The sequence below is a fragment of the Peromyscus maniculatus genome, chromosome 2, assembly GCF_049852395.1.
Source record: "Peromyscus maniculatus bairdii isolate BWxNUB_F1_BW_parent chromosome 2, HU_Pman_BW_mat_3.1, whole genome shotgun sequence".
In the NCBI taxonomy this organism is placed as follows: domain Eukaryota; kingdom Metazoa; phylum Chordata; class Mammalia; order Rodentia; family Cricetidae; genus Peromyscus; species Peromyscus maniculatus.
Window position 1 is genome coordinate 10,473,668 of NC_134853.1, and position 16,505 is coordinate 10,490,172.

At 39.5% G+C, this 16,505-nt stretch overlaps 1 pseudogene; it reads right to left on the reverse strand.

Moving 5' to 3' along the window:
- Positions 1-449: 449 nt before the first annotated feature.
- Positions 450-11,000, reverse strand: LOC102926581 (large ribosomal subunit protein uL18-like; annotated as a pseudogene).
- Positions 11,001-16,505: the final 5,505 nt, after the last annotated feature.

Consider the following 16,505-nt stretch of genomic DNA (forward strand, 5'->3'; position numbering starts at 1 on the left):
TAGATACTGCATTAGTTTGAAAATAGAAATGTTCTGGAATTAGTGGTGATGGTAGCACATTCTTATGACATGATAAAAACCCACTGAATTATACACACAAAAGATTCAATAAGCTTCAGATATGACTAGGAGGGAGAGTATGTATCTAGCATGTATAAGGTCATGGGTTCAATCTCTGTCACTGGAAAATAATCCAGAACAGCAAAAATATTATCATCTATACTATAAATGCAACCTTTCCATAGGGTCTTATTTTGTCTTCTTAATTAAAGATGAGCTGGAATTATTCCTTAGAGGTGGACTGGGGTGAACAGCTTAAATACACAGTAGGAAGAAGTATTGTCATGAGGATAAATCACTGAGAGTCTGGAAAGGCTCTTTAAATGTAAAAAATATTGTGTGTGTGTGTGTGCGCGCGCGCATGCGCGCGCGCGTGTATAGATCAGAGGCCATTGTGTGGAGTGGGTTCTCTCTTTCCACCTTTATGTGGGTTCTGGGGATTGAACTGTGCTCCTCAGTCTTGTGCAATGAACACCTTCCACCTCTCAACAATCCCATCAGCTCTCTGTGAAGTTCTTCCCGACTGTGTCTTCCTAATGTCTTTAACTCAATGAATAATCTTGTTTGAATGACAACGTATATTTTCTCACTATCAAAGCTATTTGATAAAGCTGGTAATTATTTAAAAATGGTTAGGTATCTTTCTATTGTTCCTGTATTTGTGTTTGGGTGAAACTTTGTATCATTGTTAAGTAAAGATATTACTGATGGAGGAAGGTACTACTTTCCTAAATAAATTGTAGTATTTTTCTTTTATATCTTTTTAATAACAGAGGGAATATTTTTATCAGTGAAATGAACAGATGTTAAGCATACAGTTCAATAAGTTTTGATCAATACAACCACACCTTGAAGAAATGCAACTTTTCTTTCATCTTAGAAATTCCCCAATCACTTCTTCCCATAGGCATCTGTTGTTTGATTTCTTTATTGTGGATTTATTTTGAATGTGAATTTCATATAAATTGATATATAGTCTATCTTTCTTATGTCTGGTTTCTTCTACTCCACACAATAATTTAGAAGTTTGCTCATGTTGTTTTTTGTCACAGTTTTTTGTTTTGGTTAAAGTATTTTTATTATGAATTTTTATTTATATTTATAACATATATTTATTTATAACAATATTTTATAAATATTTATAATATAACATATTCATAAATATTTATATTTATGATTCATAACAATTTTTAGCTGCTTGGTCATTAGGTTTATTATCTTTATAAAAAAAATCTTCATAAAAATTGCTTTAATTCTCAGCAACCTGTTCCTGAGCTCTGAGGAAGCTTGCCTTCTTTGAATCTTTCTTCTGGGCAACAGACATTTTGGGGCAATTCCGTCTCTTCACTTCTCTCTCAAGCTTCTTCTCATAGGCTGGATTCTCTCTGGAAGCACCATGAGCTTTCTTATGCATGGCTTACATTGTGTCTGAAGTCACGTTGTTCTTTGTGAACTGAGAGAACTTTCCTATAAGCATTTTCATCTCCCTCCTGTAGTGGGTTGCTGTGGATATGGCTCTATATAAATAAAACACTGATGGCCAGTGATCAGACAGGGAGTATAGGCAGGACAAGGAGAGAGGAGAATTGGGGAAACAGGAAGAAGGAGGGAGAGACACTGCAGCCACCACCATGACAAGCAACATGTGAAGATGCCGGTAAGCCACCAGCCACATGGCAAGGTATAGATTTATAGAAATGGGTTAATTTAATATATAAGAACAGTTAGCAAGACGCCTGCCATGGCCATACAGTTTATAAGTAATATAAGCATCTGAGTGATTATTTTATATGTGGATTGTGGGACTGAGGGGCTTGGTGGAACCTGGAGGGAAGCCCTCCAGCAACAGTGGGTAGCCATTCCAGCTTTGATCTGGAAGTTCCAACCCCCATTGAGGCTTCAGCAACTGTCATGCCTACAAGGCAGGGCCAAGGGAGGTGCTGAGAGACCTGAGATCTGGATGGGCCAGCGCACTCGGTCCTGGGCCCTTGACAGTGGAGGTTGACTGAGCAGAGCTCCAGAGAACACCGCTGGACTGCGATATACCTCACCCAGACCCCGCGACTACCTATCCCTTCATTTGTAAGTTATCCACTAAATAAATCTTCTTTTTAACTACGTGGAATGCCCTTAATAATTTCACCAATATCTGGCGCCCAATGTGGGGCAAATTCCAAAGACCTGGGTGGCTCCCACTCTCAGCATCCTCCCCAGCTGGTGGGTACCTAAACCTGCCCGCAAAGTTCCATATAACCAGGGGACGCCTACACAGTTCCATTCTCAAAAAAGGAAGCAGCTAGTCCGGTCTCAGTTCCCTAGCTTAGCCCCAATACCAGCAAAAATCCTCTCCATCTCCGGCTCCCCGCCATCTGGATTTCTGCCTTCTGCTGCGGTCAGCCAAGGTCACCAGCAGGCCCTGCTTTGGAGCTGTAGTCTGTGACATTCGGACCCATGCTGTGCTTACGATGAATTGTTTGGTACTATAGAGAAGCCTCCATCCACAGCTCCATTGTGAGGCCCCAAAACTTGAATGCCAGTTGTAGTTCAGGCAAGACCTGCATCCAAATAGCAAGCGTAGGCATCAGGCTGACCATCAATGCTTTCCACATTGTGTTCATCTCCAGTCACCTCCGCTTGGCTTTCATAGATCTTGTCCATGCCAAACCTAGAAGCCTGGGGACCAGCAGCAGGCCAGCACAGCAGGCTGTAGCATAATTTGTCAGGCCAACTTTCACACTGTATTTTGGCAGTTCGTGTGCACAGACTGTCATATCCCCTTCTATATGGGCATATGAAACCTGGCAGATGACGTTAGTTACACGAACTATCACTCTGCATTTGGCTGTTCTGTACTTATTTTTGTCCTGAATCACCAATCGTTTCCGAGCATAGGAATCAGTTTTACCCTCTCACTGCCTTCTAAATCTTACTTGGTATCTCTTAAAGTAGGTGTTGTTCCTGACAACTTTCACAAACCTCGTCCTGTGGAACAGAAACTCTCAATCGCAGCTCCATACAGACCTGCAGGCCTGGCAGTGCTGGGGGAAAAAGCAGTAATAACAATTTTCAATTAATAATACTTTCTTATTATTATGAATATGCTACATTTTTTGCCCTCCTGTTGATGGACATCTGGACATTAGATTTGGTAATTTTGAAAATTGCAATTTCTTGTTCTCATACAAGTATTTTTTGGTAACACATGTTTTCATTTATTGTGGTATTTACAGAAAAATAACAATGATTTTCCAAAATGTTCTATCAATTCATACTCTTCCCGCAGTGAATGACTGTTCCCATGGCTCAGTATCCACAATTAATGCTTGTTTTGTTGACTTTATTTATTTTAGCCAATCTAGTGGACATGAAATGATATTTAATTACAGCTGGTTTTGAAAGTTCTTTAAGGTACTTCTTTTGATTTTTCCAAATTATATGCTCTCTCTTTTCTCTTTCCCTTACGTTTCTTATTAAACTTTAAGGAGAGGGTGGAAAAGAAAGTGTTAAATGCGGCAAATGCAAGGCAAATGCATTCAAAATCTCGTAGGTTTGAGGTTAGCCATGTGCTACACTGATACAGTGAAAAGTCCCTAATTTTCTCATTTTTTGAGAATTTAAGAGAAGAAAAAAACATAGAGTCCACAAACCTTCTTTGTGCAGGAGCCACGCTTCCTAAGTAAGTGTCGCTACCATCCCTCATCAAAGATGATTTATGAAACGTCTTTCCTCCCCCCCTTCCTCTTTCTCCTTTTTTTAGTTTATTTGTCTGGATTTTGTTCTTGTTTTTTTTTTCTTTCTTTTTGAGAGAGAAAATATGAAGTTGGGTGGGTAGGAGGTTAAGAGGATCTGGGAGGAGTTGGCAGAGGGAAAAATGATTGAAATACATTATATGAAAAAACTTAAAAATGCATAAAAAGAAGAAGCCTCTCTTTACAGCTCGCAGAGTCCATCACAAAAACCACAATGGACACAATGCAGAGATGCACAGACAAGGGGAGCCCAGGCCCAAAGGACACACCTCCAGCACAGCTCCTCTGTCTGTGGCTCCTGGAACAGCATGGTTGAGGGGGCAAAAAGATTATAAACACCAGAACACCAGGAAATTTGCTGAGAAATTGTCTCTTGTAGAAGTGGCTGCATAAACAAGGCAGAACAAGTGCAACATCAATGGACAAGTTAATGCTGTGAGACGGTTTTCTGTATGCTGTGAATATATGCTGCTGTCATTGGCTGATAAATAAAGCTGTTTGGCCAATGGTGAGGCAGAATAGGTTAGGCAGTTCATTCAGACTGAAGAGGGAGGTGAAGAAGGGCGGAGTGAGGCAGAAACTGCGAGCCATTGCCAGGAGAAGCAAACTGTGAGAGAACAGGTGATGCCATGAAGCCACGTGGCGAAACATAGATTAACAGAAATGGGTTGAATTAAGTTATAAGAGCTAGTTAATAATGAGCCTGAGCCATAGGCCATATAGTTTGAAATTCATATAAGCCTCTGTGTGTTTATAAGTGGCTGAGAAAACCTCTAGCAACATATTAACATGGAAGGGGGAAAAGTTTTACAGGATCCCACACCTAGACAAAGAACTACAGGCAACTGGTGACAGTTGAAAGGACACTTTGCCTCTTCCTGGGATGAGCCCTTTTATTGGCTGTCTAATGCAGAGTGGTCAGCCCTGAAGACATATGAACAAAACAAACAAACAAAAATCCAGACCCAGCAGGGTGTAGCTATATACATAAACACATACATGTAAGTGACAATAATAATCCAATAATCAAAGACAATGCCTATTAACTTGAGAATCAGGAAGCATGGAAGGACCTGGGGGAGGAAAATAGGGGGAAAAGTGATACAATTGAATTTCAATTAAAAACATATTAAAGAAATCTATTTGGAATGAAAAATTAGAAATAGATATTAAATGCATTTCTCTTACTTCTATCAAGGAGTTATATGGTTTTCTTGTTCTCTCAATGCTGTCAACATAAAAAGATATTAAAACTTAAAAATTTTCAGATAGAGGCATAAAAATATGCATTTTCTTTTAAATATTACTTCAGATTTATTCAGGTAAAAAGGTATCTTCTTTTTTAAAAATTATTATTCAGTATGAATGTTTTCTTTTTTCTTTGTTTCATGGACTATTTACATATGAAATGTTCAGTTTCTAAACACTAATTTCAAAATATATTTCATAATCATTGAATTTTAATTTGATCTCATCATTGTTACACAATGAGCTTATCAAACTTTTAGCTTTTTGATATTTAGTACACTCAAATTATAGTCTATGTGATGGGGAAATGTCTTTCTGTATGCTGTGAATTTGTGTTGTTCTAATTGGTTGATTGATAAAGTCATTTAGCTTATGGCAAGGCAGCTTAGAGGCAGGCGGGAAATTCAAAGAGAGAGACAGGAAGAAGGCGAGAGAGATGCCAGTCAGTGTCCAAGGAGCAACATGTAATGGAATGCAAGTAAAGCCACCGAACATGTGGCGATACATAGATTAATAGTTATGGGCTAATTTAAGATGTAAGAGCTAGCAAAAGCTTGAGCCATAGCCATGCAGTTATAATTAATATAAGCCTCTGTGTGTGTTTACTTGGGGGATGCAGGTGGGAGAGATTTATTCTGACCACCGGCATGCCAGGACACAGAAAAGCTCCGACTACATCTATGAACATCTGGTAAGTACTCAAGGAGATTCTGGGCATTACAAGTGTTCTTTAAGTGTCAGATCAACATCAAACGCAGTGGGACAGCTATTTGATGTCTAGGGTTTTGACAGATGTTTTATGAAATACTGAGGGAGAGGGGCATTAGGGTAGTCACTCATTCTGTCAATCTTTTTCTTTAATGATTAGAATTTCTGTATTAGTCACACATACATTTCTTTTGTACTCACTGGTTTTGGGCCAGTGGAATGTGTCGGTCATCCTACAACTAGAGATTGACTTCTAGGCCTCGCGTGGTAAAAGGAGATCACCAACTCCTGCAAATTATCTGTTGACCTCTACACACATACTGTGGCTCTCACGTATGTACAGGCACATATGGACTTGCATTGCATATGTTCACACACACACACACACACACACACACACACACACACCTATTCTAAAGACTCGGGGGAAAACCTCTAGAGCTCAAAATATCTTTTCCCGAAAAGATATTTATAACTTATTAAATAGGGCATATAAATCAGATTACTGGAGTAAATAATAACCTAATTGATTTTTTGTAGTATTATTTAATAGGGTTGTGATTAAGTTTTAAAAGAAATTTATTTATGTATTTATTATTTATTTATATTCATTTTGGTGCTAGGAACCAAACCTGGGGCCTTGTGTGTGCAAGGCAAGCTACTCTACCACTGAGCTAGCTACAACCCCAACCGAGTTCTTATTTTAATAAGTTCAAATTCATTTATCTTTCTTTTTTATTGATTAAATCCATTCTTTGACTCTTTCATACCTGTGTACGGTGCATTCTGTTTATTCTGCCCAATCATCCTCCCTTCTTTCCCTCCCACCCATTTCATCCTCTTCTCTTTCCTTATAGGTTTCTCCCCTATGTGTATGCTCTTTTGTTTTGTGATCCACTGGTTTTAGTCAGTACTGTCTGTGTGCTTTGGGTTTGGCACCATCCTTTGGGACCTTGTGAACAATGGCTGTTCTTTCTCTAGAAGCCATCAGTTAGTTGCCAAAGTTCAGCATGAAGGGGTAGGGCCACACGAGCCTTTCTCAATTTATGATTGGTTATTTATAAGCCCTGTCTTGTGCAGGTACAGTACCGCTACTGTGACATAATATTTGTAATGGCTGCATCAAGCCCTGAAGATAGCATTTCAAACCCCTTCTTCCTATATTCTGGCTTTAATCTTTCCACTCTCTCTTCCATGATATTCCCCAAGCCTTAGAGGGTTAGTATAAATGTCTTCTTTAGGTCTGAGCACCCAGCCATAACTTAGTTTAAGCATCTTGAGTAGTCACGAGTCTCCTTTGCATTTATCATCATTCACAGCAAAGAGAAGCTTCTCTGATTAAAGATGAGAGTAGTATTTGCATATGGGTGTAAATATCAGTATTTTAGACTGCAGTTTGGTGCTAGGTCAATTTAGCAAAATAACAGTAGTGAGTTCCCCTTAGAGCCTATGATCTTCTCAGCCATGGGGTTTTGACCAAATTTACAGTACTAAGCATGTATTTCGTCTTGTGCCTCGGACCTCAAATCCAACTCAGGAAAAATTGTTTACCTCCTTAATAGTCATGTTATTATTGCACCAGTGAGCACATTATTGAGTGACTGGTTGGCGTTGCAGTTTGTAGAGTTCATAGCTGGGTAAGACATTGATACCTTTCTCCCCCAGTAGCCTGACTAACACCTGGCACTACAAGAGCTAGCCAATAGAAAGGAAGCTTCTAGTTCAGCTCCAGATTGTTTTCTCTATACCTTGCAGTTAAGGTATGTGGTGGTTTCAGAAATAGATTATTTTTGTGTTTTTTGTTTTTTTCAAGACAGGGTTTCACTACATAGCTCCAGCAGTCCTGGAACTCACTGTGTAGACCAGGTGGTCCTCAAACTAACAGAAGCAGCCTGCCTCTGCCTTGCAGGTACTGGAATTAAAGCTGTGAGCCATTAGATTATTATATTCTAGCTGTGATGGGCAACCAAGAGAACTGAAAATAGCTTGTGTTGTTTGGGAGGAGGGGTCAGGGCCTTTCTGATGAACACTTCCTAAGGAGGCATCTAGCCCCTGGTCCTAAGATTCTTGTTTGACAAACCATGGTTTCTAGGAGGGACAGCATCCTCCCATGGGAGTTTTGGGGGTTATGTGATTAAACATTTTATGAGGGTTGGACTTGGGAAAATGTTTGACAAAATATGAACAACAGAATGAATCCAAGCGCTTTCTGAATGTGCTTACCTGGAGGAGTTCACAGCAGTGAGGGAGGAACTAAGGTGACTGCCAGTGGCTCAGAAGTGGAAGTGTATTTTGCAGCTCTGAAATACGCCTAATTTGGGTTTGGCACTCACTGGTTATTCCAGAAAGGGGCCAGCTTAAGAGGAAAGAGCCCAAGTGTGAGGATTTAAAGCCAGGAGTGGGCTAATTTTAGGTTATAGACTTTGGACATGGAAAAGATCCTCAGGGTTATATTAACAGAAGCATTTCTCTGTTCAGGGAACATTTGACAGAGAAAAGATCAAAAATGAAACTGGCATCAACTAAAGGTTGGGTGAGGCAGACAGCCATGCTGATGACTGAGCCCCCAAGACTGGATTCTTCCTGTCAGCCGAAGGTAGCAGAGGATTTGTTTAGGGATCATTACAAAGAAAGGTGAATGTAAGTTTCTGCTTGGCTGTTGTTCTGGGTCTTAAAGTAATGGTATGAATAAAAAGGAGTTCAAGTGCATACTACTTAGATCATCTCATGCATTTTACCCCAGCCTCTTTATAGGGAATGAAAATATTTGAAATCAAGATAAAAGTATATTGGAAATATCCTCACATTTTTAGAAAGTATAGTTGACATTTAATTCTCTGTGTTGCTTGTCTGTGGGATTAGGGCTAAGGATCAATGTTAGAATGGTTATACCACCAAATCCCCATATGAAATGCAAGCTTATAGACTGACTAAATCTTCACGGGGAAATATGAGTTTTCCATGAAGTTTATTTCACAAAAATAAAAAACTTTGTTTTAATTCTGAAATTTTACTTTTGCTTTTTGGATATTTTAAATTAAAAATACACTGGTGTTTTCCTTTTTCCCCTTTATTCTATATTTTTAATTAAAATATAATTATATCACTTTCCTCTTTTTTTCTCTCATGTACTCTTCCTCCAACCCCTCCCAAGTCCTCTCCACTCTCAAATTAATTAGGCCTTTTCCCTTTGATTTATTATTGTTATATATATGGACAAATATAAAAATACAACCTAGATCTACTTTTATTATTTGTGTTTATGGTTTCAGGGTTGGCCACTTTGAATTAGATAACCAATCAGCATGCTCATCTCTGGGAGATACTAATTCTCCCTATCTCAGCAGTCATTAGTTGCCTGTAGTTCTTTGTCGAAGGGTGGGAACCTGAAAGATTTCTTTCCCCTTCTATGTTATCATGTCTATTTGTACTATCATTATCCATGTCTTGTTTATTCAGCCATTTCTAAGAGAGGCAGTCACAGACTCCCTGGTATTCTGGCTCTTAACAATCTGTCTGCTTTCTCATCTGTGGTGTGTCCTGAGCCATAGATAGAGGAACTGTGATGCAGATGTATTTATTGTGGCTGGGCTCCCTACAATCCATTGCTTTTTTGCACAGTTGGCATTTACTATATATAGAATATTTGTGTGTGGTGAAGGAGGCAGGGGTCTGTGAACTTTATTGATGGTATTAAAGAGAGTAGTGCTCCCTAGGCTTTCCCCCTTCTTCTATTGTTATGGGATGGAAATTGTGAAGGGAGTCTGAGTGATGGACAGAAACTCATCACCAGCCAAGGGCCCCTCTCTTCTCAAGTTCTTGTTGGGTGTGTGGTCCAGGGCTTTTTACACCTTGTAGGCAATGCGGTCCATGACCTTGTTGCTGTAGCCATATTCATTGTAATACTAGGAAGTGAGGTCAACAAAATTGTTGAGAGCAATGACAGTCCCGGCATAAAAGGTAGAAAAGTTGGCATCACTGTTAAAGTTTCAGGAGACAACCTGGTCCTCAGTATAGTCCTGGATGCCCTTTAGTGGTCCCTCTGATACATGCTTTATCTCCTTCTTGATGTAATTGTACTTGACAGCTTTCTCTAGGCAACAAGTCAGATCTGATACAGACAGATTGGGGGTAGGAATATAGAAGGCCATGTAAGTGAATATCCCATTCAGCTCTGGCATGACAGTGCACATAGCCTTGGTAGTGCCTGTGGATGTGGGAATGACACTCTGGGCAGGCCAATGGCCATCACACCACAGCTTCCTAGAGGGGCTGTCTACAGTCTTTTGGGTTGGTAGCTATGATAAGGACTGTATTCATGAGTTCCTCTATGTTGCCAAGGTTTTCATAGATGATTTTAGCCAGGAGTGCCAAGCGATTAGTGGTGTAAGAAGCATTGCTGACAGTCTTGCACGAGCTGTAATGATTTTTGTGGTTCATGGTTCATGCCCATTACAAACACGAGGCCATCAATAGAAGAGGGAGAGATGATGATGATTTTGGCTTCACCATTCAAGTGATCCCTGTAGCTAGAATTTTCCTGCCTCGACCACAGTCAAGACAAATCTTTGTCACCTGCCAGTCCCACAGCTGCTCAGACCCAACCAAGTAAACACAGAGGCTTATATTGCTTACAAACTGTATGGCCGTGGCAGGCTTCTTGCTAACTGTTCTTATAGCTTAAATTAATCCATTTCCATAAATCTATACCTCACCACATGGTTTGTGGCTTACCGACATCTTCACATGCTGCTTGTCCTGGCAGCGGCTGGAAGTGACTCTTTCTGCCTTCCTGTTCTTTCTTTTCTCCTCTCTGTTAGTCCCACCTATACTTCCTGCCTAGCCACTGGCCAATCAGTATTTTATTTATTGACCAATCAGAGCAACACATTTGCCATACAGAACATCCCACAGCAGATCCCTGGCCTTTTACTTGGTGTTGAAGATGCCAGTAGACTTTAAAGTATTCTCAGTACCAGCATCTCCCCATGTGATATTGGGATATCCCTTCTGGAAGATGAAAATGACCTTCCCATTGATGAGAAGTTTTCTGTTCTCAGCCTTGACTGTGCTATGGAACTTTCCATAAGTAGAGTCATAATGAAATATGTAGACCATGTAGTTGAAGTTAATGAAGGGGTCTTTGCTGGCAACAATGTCTACTTTACCATAGTTGAAAGTAGCCCTTGTGACCAGGTGCCCAAAATAATCAAAACTGTTCACTCTGACCTTCATCCTGTCTCAATGAGAAGAAGTGACTGTCTCTGGAATGGTGAGGAACAGAGAGATAAGAAAAGCTTCTTTGATGAGGGGTGATAACTTACCTGGGGGTACAAGGATAATATTTAGAATGTAGTTACGGAATTGTGCTGGGTTAAGTTGCAGCAGTAGATTCTCTGCTAAGATCCATGACTTCACTAGTCCCAGGTAGCTGGCTAGGTTTCTAGTACAAGCTTGATTTCTCATCTGTTCAGTGGACTTTAAATCAAATTTGACAAATGTTAATTACTATCAACATGTGAGTGCCACTATTAGACCTTTACAGCTATCTTTCCATGCTTGTCATTGTTCTGGTTCACAGGTGTTACATACCTATTGGGGAATTTATTAAGGAAGCTCCACATAGTCTAAGAAAAAAGGAGGTTTATTTTGAGGGCTACCTTACAGCTAGTAAAGGGGTTGATTACAGGATCCAGGAGAGGTGAAGTGCAGTCCAGTGGTGTTCTCTGGAGAACTCTGCTTGGTCTACATCCAGCATCCAGGATCACTAGGAACCAAGCGAGCTGGCCCATATGGATTTCGGGTCTTAAGGGCTCCCATCTTGGCCCCGCCTCAGGGGCAGGTCATAGGTAGGCGTGACAGTTACTGGAAGCCTCACTGGGGGTAGTACTTCCAGGTCAAAGCTGAAACAGCTACACACTACATATACCTGGGTAGCACTATTATTTGTTCCTCTCCTTTGGTAGACTGCATAGTACTTTCTGGTACCATGGAACCTAGAATGTAGGAAGGAAGCTTTAAAGTTAGATCCAGCTGGAATAATTCAGGCCTGATGTCCTAAGTGTGCTGTGTCTTCAGCAATATGGACTTAGTTTAAACCTCTGAGAAGCATCCAAGGACAGCAATGACAGCCTTTATTGTTTTGAGAGTCATTTGGACTGCCCTGTCTGATCACTAAAAAGAGGTTTAGTACCTGGTACAAGTTTTTATTAGTTTATGGCTCTTGTGGGAAGCATTGTCACAGCTCAAGTGACATAGCCTCATTTAAGCTATATATATTTATGTATATGCACTTATATGTATTATATATAACTTTATGTAAATGTAAAATAATATGATTTCTTGGGTATTGGTGAAATTATTAAGGCCACTCCCCGTAGTTAAAAGGGAGGTTTATTTTGTGGGGTAACTTACAAGTGAAGGGATAGGTTACAGGGTCTGGGAAAGGTGTAGCATAGTCTGGCAGTGTTCTCTGGAGAACTCTGCTCCGTCTACCTCCAGCATCCAGGGTCCAGAAACCAAGAGAGCCGGCCCATCCAGATCTCAGGTCTTCAGGTCCTCTCTCAGCCCCTCCTTGTAGGTGTGACAGTTACGGAAGCCTCAATGGGGGTTGGAACTTCCAGATCAAAGCTGGAATGGCTACCCACTACATCTCCCCCTTTTGTCTAAATAAGAAGGTTCTAACCTAATACAAGACTATATACAAAGGAATGGTTATCAAATATTGTCCAGGAGTAATGAGGGATAATGACCTAGATAAGATGGACTTACAACCAATGCCAACAATATCAAGCAAGAAACACATACTAAAATCCAGAGAAGTCTAAAGTGTGGGTAAATGGCATGTTACAAAGATCATCCCAAAAGGTGTTGTATCCTAAAGAACCTGAATCTAATACTTAATATGTTCTATATAAGATATTATATATATACTAAGTTGTAACTATAACTGCTAGTCTTCAATCTCATCAAAGACCTGAGAAGGAACATAATGGTACCTGAGAAATGGATGATGGATGCAAACAACTTTTGGGAATCTTGCAAGAGTAGACAGAGACAGCTGGCAGCCTGGACAGTCACCTAATGTTTCTCAGCATTGTTGGTGCATTCAAATTGGCTACAGGCCTAGAGTATCTGACAGACCACTTTCAGAAGCAGGAATTCTGAAATACCATCTTACCCTGTCTTGGCAGAGTTCAGAAGTCACTTTTCCTTGTGTCCCGCTTGTCCAGAAGGACAGCACTCGTATTGTCAGCCATCAAGGCAAGGGCAGTTCTTTGCCCAATAGGCCATTTTGTGTCAAGAAGACAAACTTCCAAATGGAAATGTTTTAGAAGCCCAATGTTCTCTCAGGATCAAATTGGTGTTGCCAGGAGCAATTGTGTCTCATGTCAACAGAATTCTAAGTTAAATGCCATATTCTCTAGGTCTATGAAGTGTTTGAAGGTTACCTGTCCATCCGACCTATGTATCTGTAAATCTGGATAACCCAACTAACATAACTATAGAGATGACAAGCATAGGTGACTATAAATCTATAAGTCTTATCTACATAAATAACCTAAGGACTAAGGCTTCATGTAAACAAGGTAAACAGTGTATAAGCAAATGTACAGTAAAGGATGATGACTTCAAAATTATGACAATACACAAGATATTTATAACAGAGGTAGGAATGTGTAGTGCAATATGCAATATGATAATAATCTTAAATATATATCAATATACAGAATATTATACAGTATGACATATGTAAATTTAAATTTGCATCAATATACAAATATTTCAAATAAGAGTAGAAATATATGTACATTATAACAAATATAGTTCTGTATTTGTATCAATATACAAATTATCTTAAACAGGAATATAAAAATAGTTTACATTTGTATCAACATATAAGAATCCATAACAGTGCAAATTACAGGGCAAATTATCTAAGGCTGCTATTTTACTAAATTTGTTTACTAGTATATACAATAATCTACCATAATATATTATACCTATCCATTCCATTTCTTCTTTTCCCTTTTTTTGAGACACTCTTTCTTTTCTTAAGGAGAATACTGAGTTGAATATTTTCTTCCACCCCCAACCCTATAACCATCATCCATAACCCTGAGAAATATTAAACCTTAGGAAGAAGGAGCGTCGTTTTCTTAGAATTGCTTCCTGCTGTTTAGGGAGTGATGACATCTCTGTTGGGTACTTAAGAAAGCTCAGATAGTTAAATCTCAGTTAGACTAACTGTAGATTCTGCAGCAAGTCTCAGAGTAATGGGTAAGATTGTCTGAAATTCTGGCAAGAAGTGTAGTATGATGATGATTACCATGGCATCATTCTGGACTGGGTAGAGTTGTTGTTGTTGGGGCCCCATCTTCCTTCTGGAGACTTCAGAGATTGCTATTGAAAAAACTTATTTTTTACCAAAATGGAAAGTTTGTATTTAAAGATGACATAACATGTAAGAAAGGATTACGAGAAATCAAGAGTGAGCATGGAGAGAATTAGAATCTTGAAGACAATGGTTCCTTTTTATTGGTTTCCTTTTACCCCACACCAGAGGGCTCTTCTGATACGGGACTGAAGAATCTCTCAACCTTTTCTTTTAGCAATATGCTTGGGGTTTAGAGAAGGAGTGAGCCAATTCCATCTCCAAAGCCAGCTTAGTTTATAATTGGATTGGAACCACAACTTTTATAGGTTGATAGAGATATAGATGTTAGACAGTGAGATTTTACTCTGTGTAGATTGGTACCAATAGATTAAAAACCTTGCTATTATTTGTGGCTTCTACATTCTTCTTTACTGACCCCCCCTTAGTAGTTAGAGATCTCTTGCCTGTTTTTCATCTTATATTGCTTGCTATTCCACTCTCAAGGGCCTCGGATGGTCCCTTTATACTTTCCTGGTTTCTGTGCTTACTCCATGTTGTACATTCTCATCTGAAGATTTGGAGCTAGAAGACATAGATGAGAGAGAACATGTGGCATTTGACTTTCTGGGTCTGGTTTACCTCACTCAACATAATCTCTTTTAGATTTCATGAATTCGTTTTTTCTTATAGCCAAATACCATTCCATGTATATGTACCACATTTTTATTAGCTATTTGTTTTTGAAGGATATTTAGGTTGTTTTCCATTTTCTAGCTATTGTGACTAGGGCATAAATATTGCTGGGCAGGTGTCAGTGGAGTAGGATGTTGAGTCCTTTGGGCATACGTCAAGAAGTAGAAGAGCTGTTACCAAGGGTCATGTTGCCAAGGAGTGGTAGAACTGTGTGATGTGGTAGATTCAGTTTTAGCTTTTTGAGGATTCTCCATGCTGATTTCCAGACAAGGTCTCTTATTGTAGCCCAGGCTTGTCTAGAACTTACATATCCAAGGTTGGCCTCCTGTCTTCAGTCTCTCACGTTCCGAGATCACAAACACAAGCAACATACAGCAAAAGACAGCATTTGTGCAAGTGATTTTAATCACTTTTCCTGGGGCTGACAAGACGTATCAGTGGTTAAGAACACTGTGTCAGGTGGCTCACAACCACCTCTAACGTGAGCTCCAGGAGACCTGACATCCCTTCTGGCTTTAGGTGAACAAACAGATGTCCGTAGATAATCATATATACAGAATTTAAAATAATAAAATAAAACCTTAAAAAAAACTCATGTTAGATGTTTTTGCATATTACACAGAGGAGCAGTAAGCTGTTGGGTAAGTGAACAGAAGATCTGGGCTGGGGAAACTGGGTCATGTCCCTTTATCTTCTCGGTGTCTCCTTTTGTTAGGGCTGACACTTCAGAATTAGCAGAGAAACACTAGCGATGCTCAATGGAAATATTCAACGGGAGAAGTAGCCTTAGCTGTTTCTTGATGACAGCTAAACTATGCAGCATGCATGCTTACAGTGGTTCATGTTGACACTGAAAAACAACAGATAGGAAAGCCACGAGCCAGTTACAAAAGAATCACGGTACTGGAATAGTAGTCTTGCTTGTGCCACAGGTTCAGGAGTAGGAAAGAATTTTAATATGCTTAGGGTAAGGGTTTGACCTGACATTCTGATGTGTGATGAAGTTGAAAATATGTAACTTGGGATAAGAAAATGATGTGTAAGGCAAGAGAAAGGAAATTTGTGGCTTTTTTCCATTTGAAAGTAATTATGGCTTCCTTTAGCCAACTCCAGTAGATTTAATAACTTTTGTATTGGAGAAAGGTGGCCTTTGCCATATGCCTACCCCTTCTTCTGTGTTCAGACTACAAAAAGCACAATTTGGAAGCCCAGTACAATTTGTTCATTGTAAAATCCATGCTGTAATTCTTCTTTATGTATTAAAATTATATTCAAGACCCATTTCTTGTGTTTGTGTTGCCTTTTAGAAAAACCACTGGCAAGTGTCTAAGAGAATTGAGGGAGTAATTTCTAAGTGAGTGATGGGAAATGGTGTCTTTCCACAGGCCATTTCAAAATAACCTTTGGTGATTCCACAACCCATTATAATTACCTGTGCAAATAATCCACTTCTAATCTTGTGAGCAATGAATGGCTTTGTAACTGTGTAATTGTGTGGACTATTATTGCTTAGATATAGAATGCTTCATGAGGGATATCTATTCAACCACAGAGCTAAGAGCCAGAGTATTTTGAACTAAAACTCGGCCATACAACTAGATATTTCCAGTTTTCTTTTTAGAGTCTTCCCCTCTGTTGATATAGAGAGAAAGAAAAATATTTCAGAATGC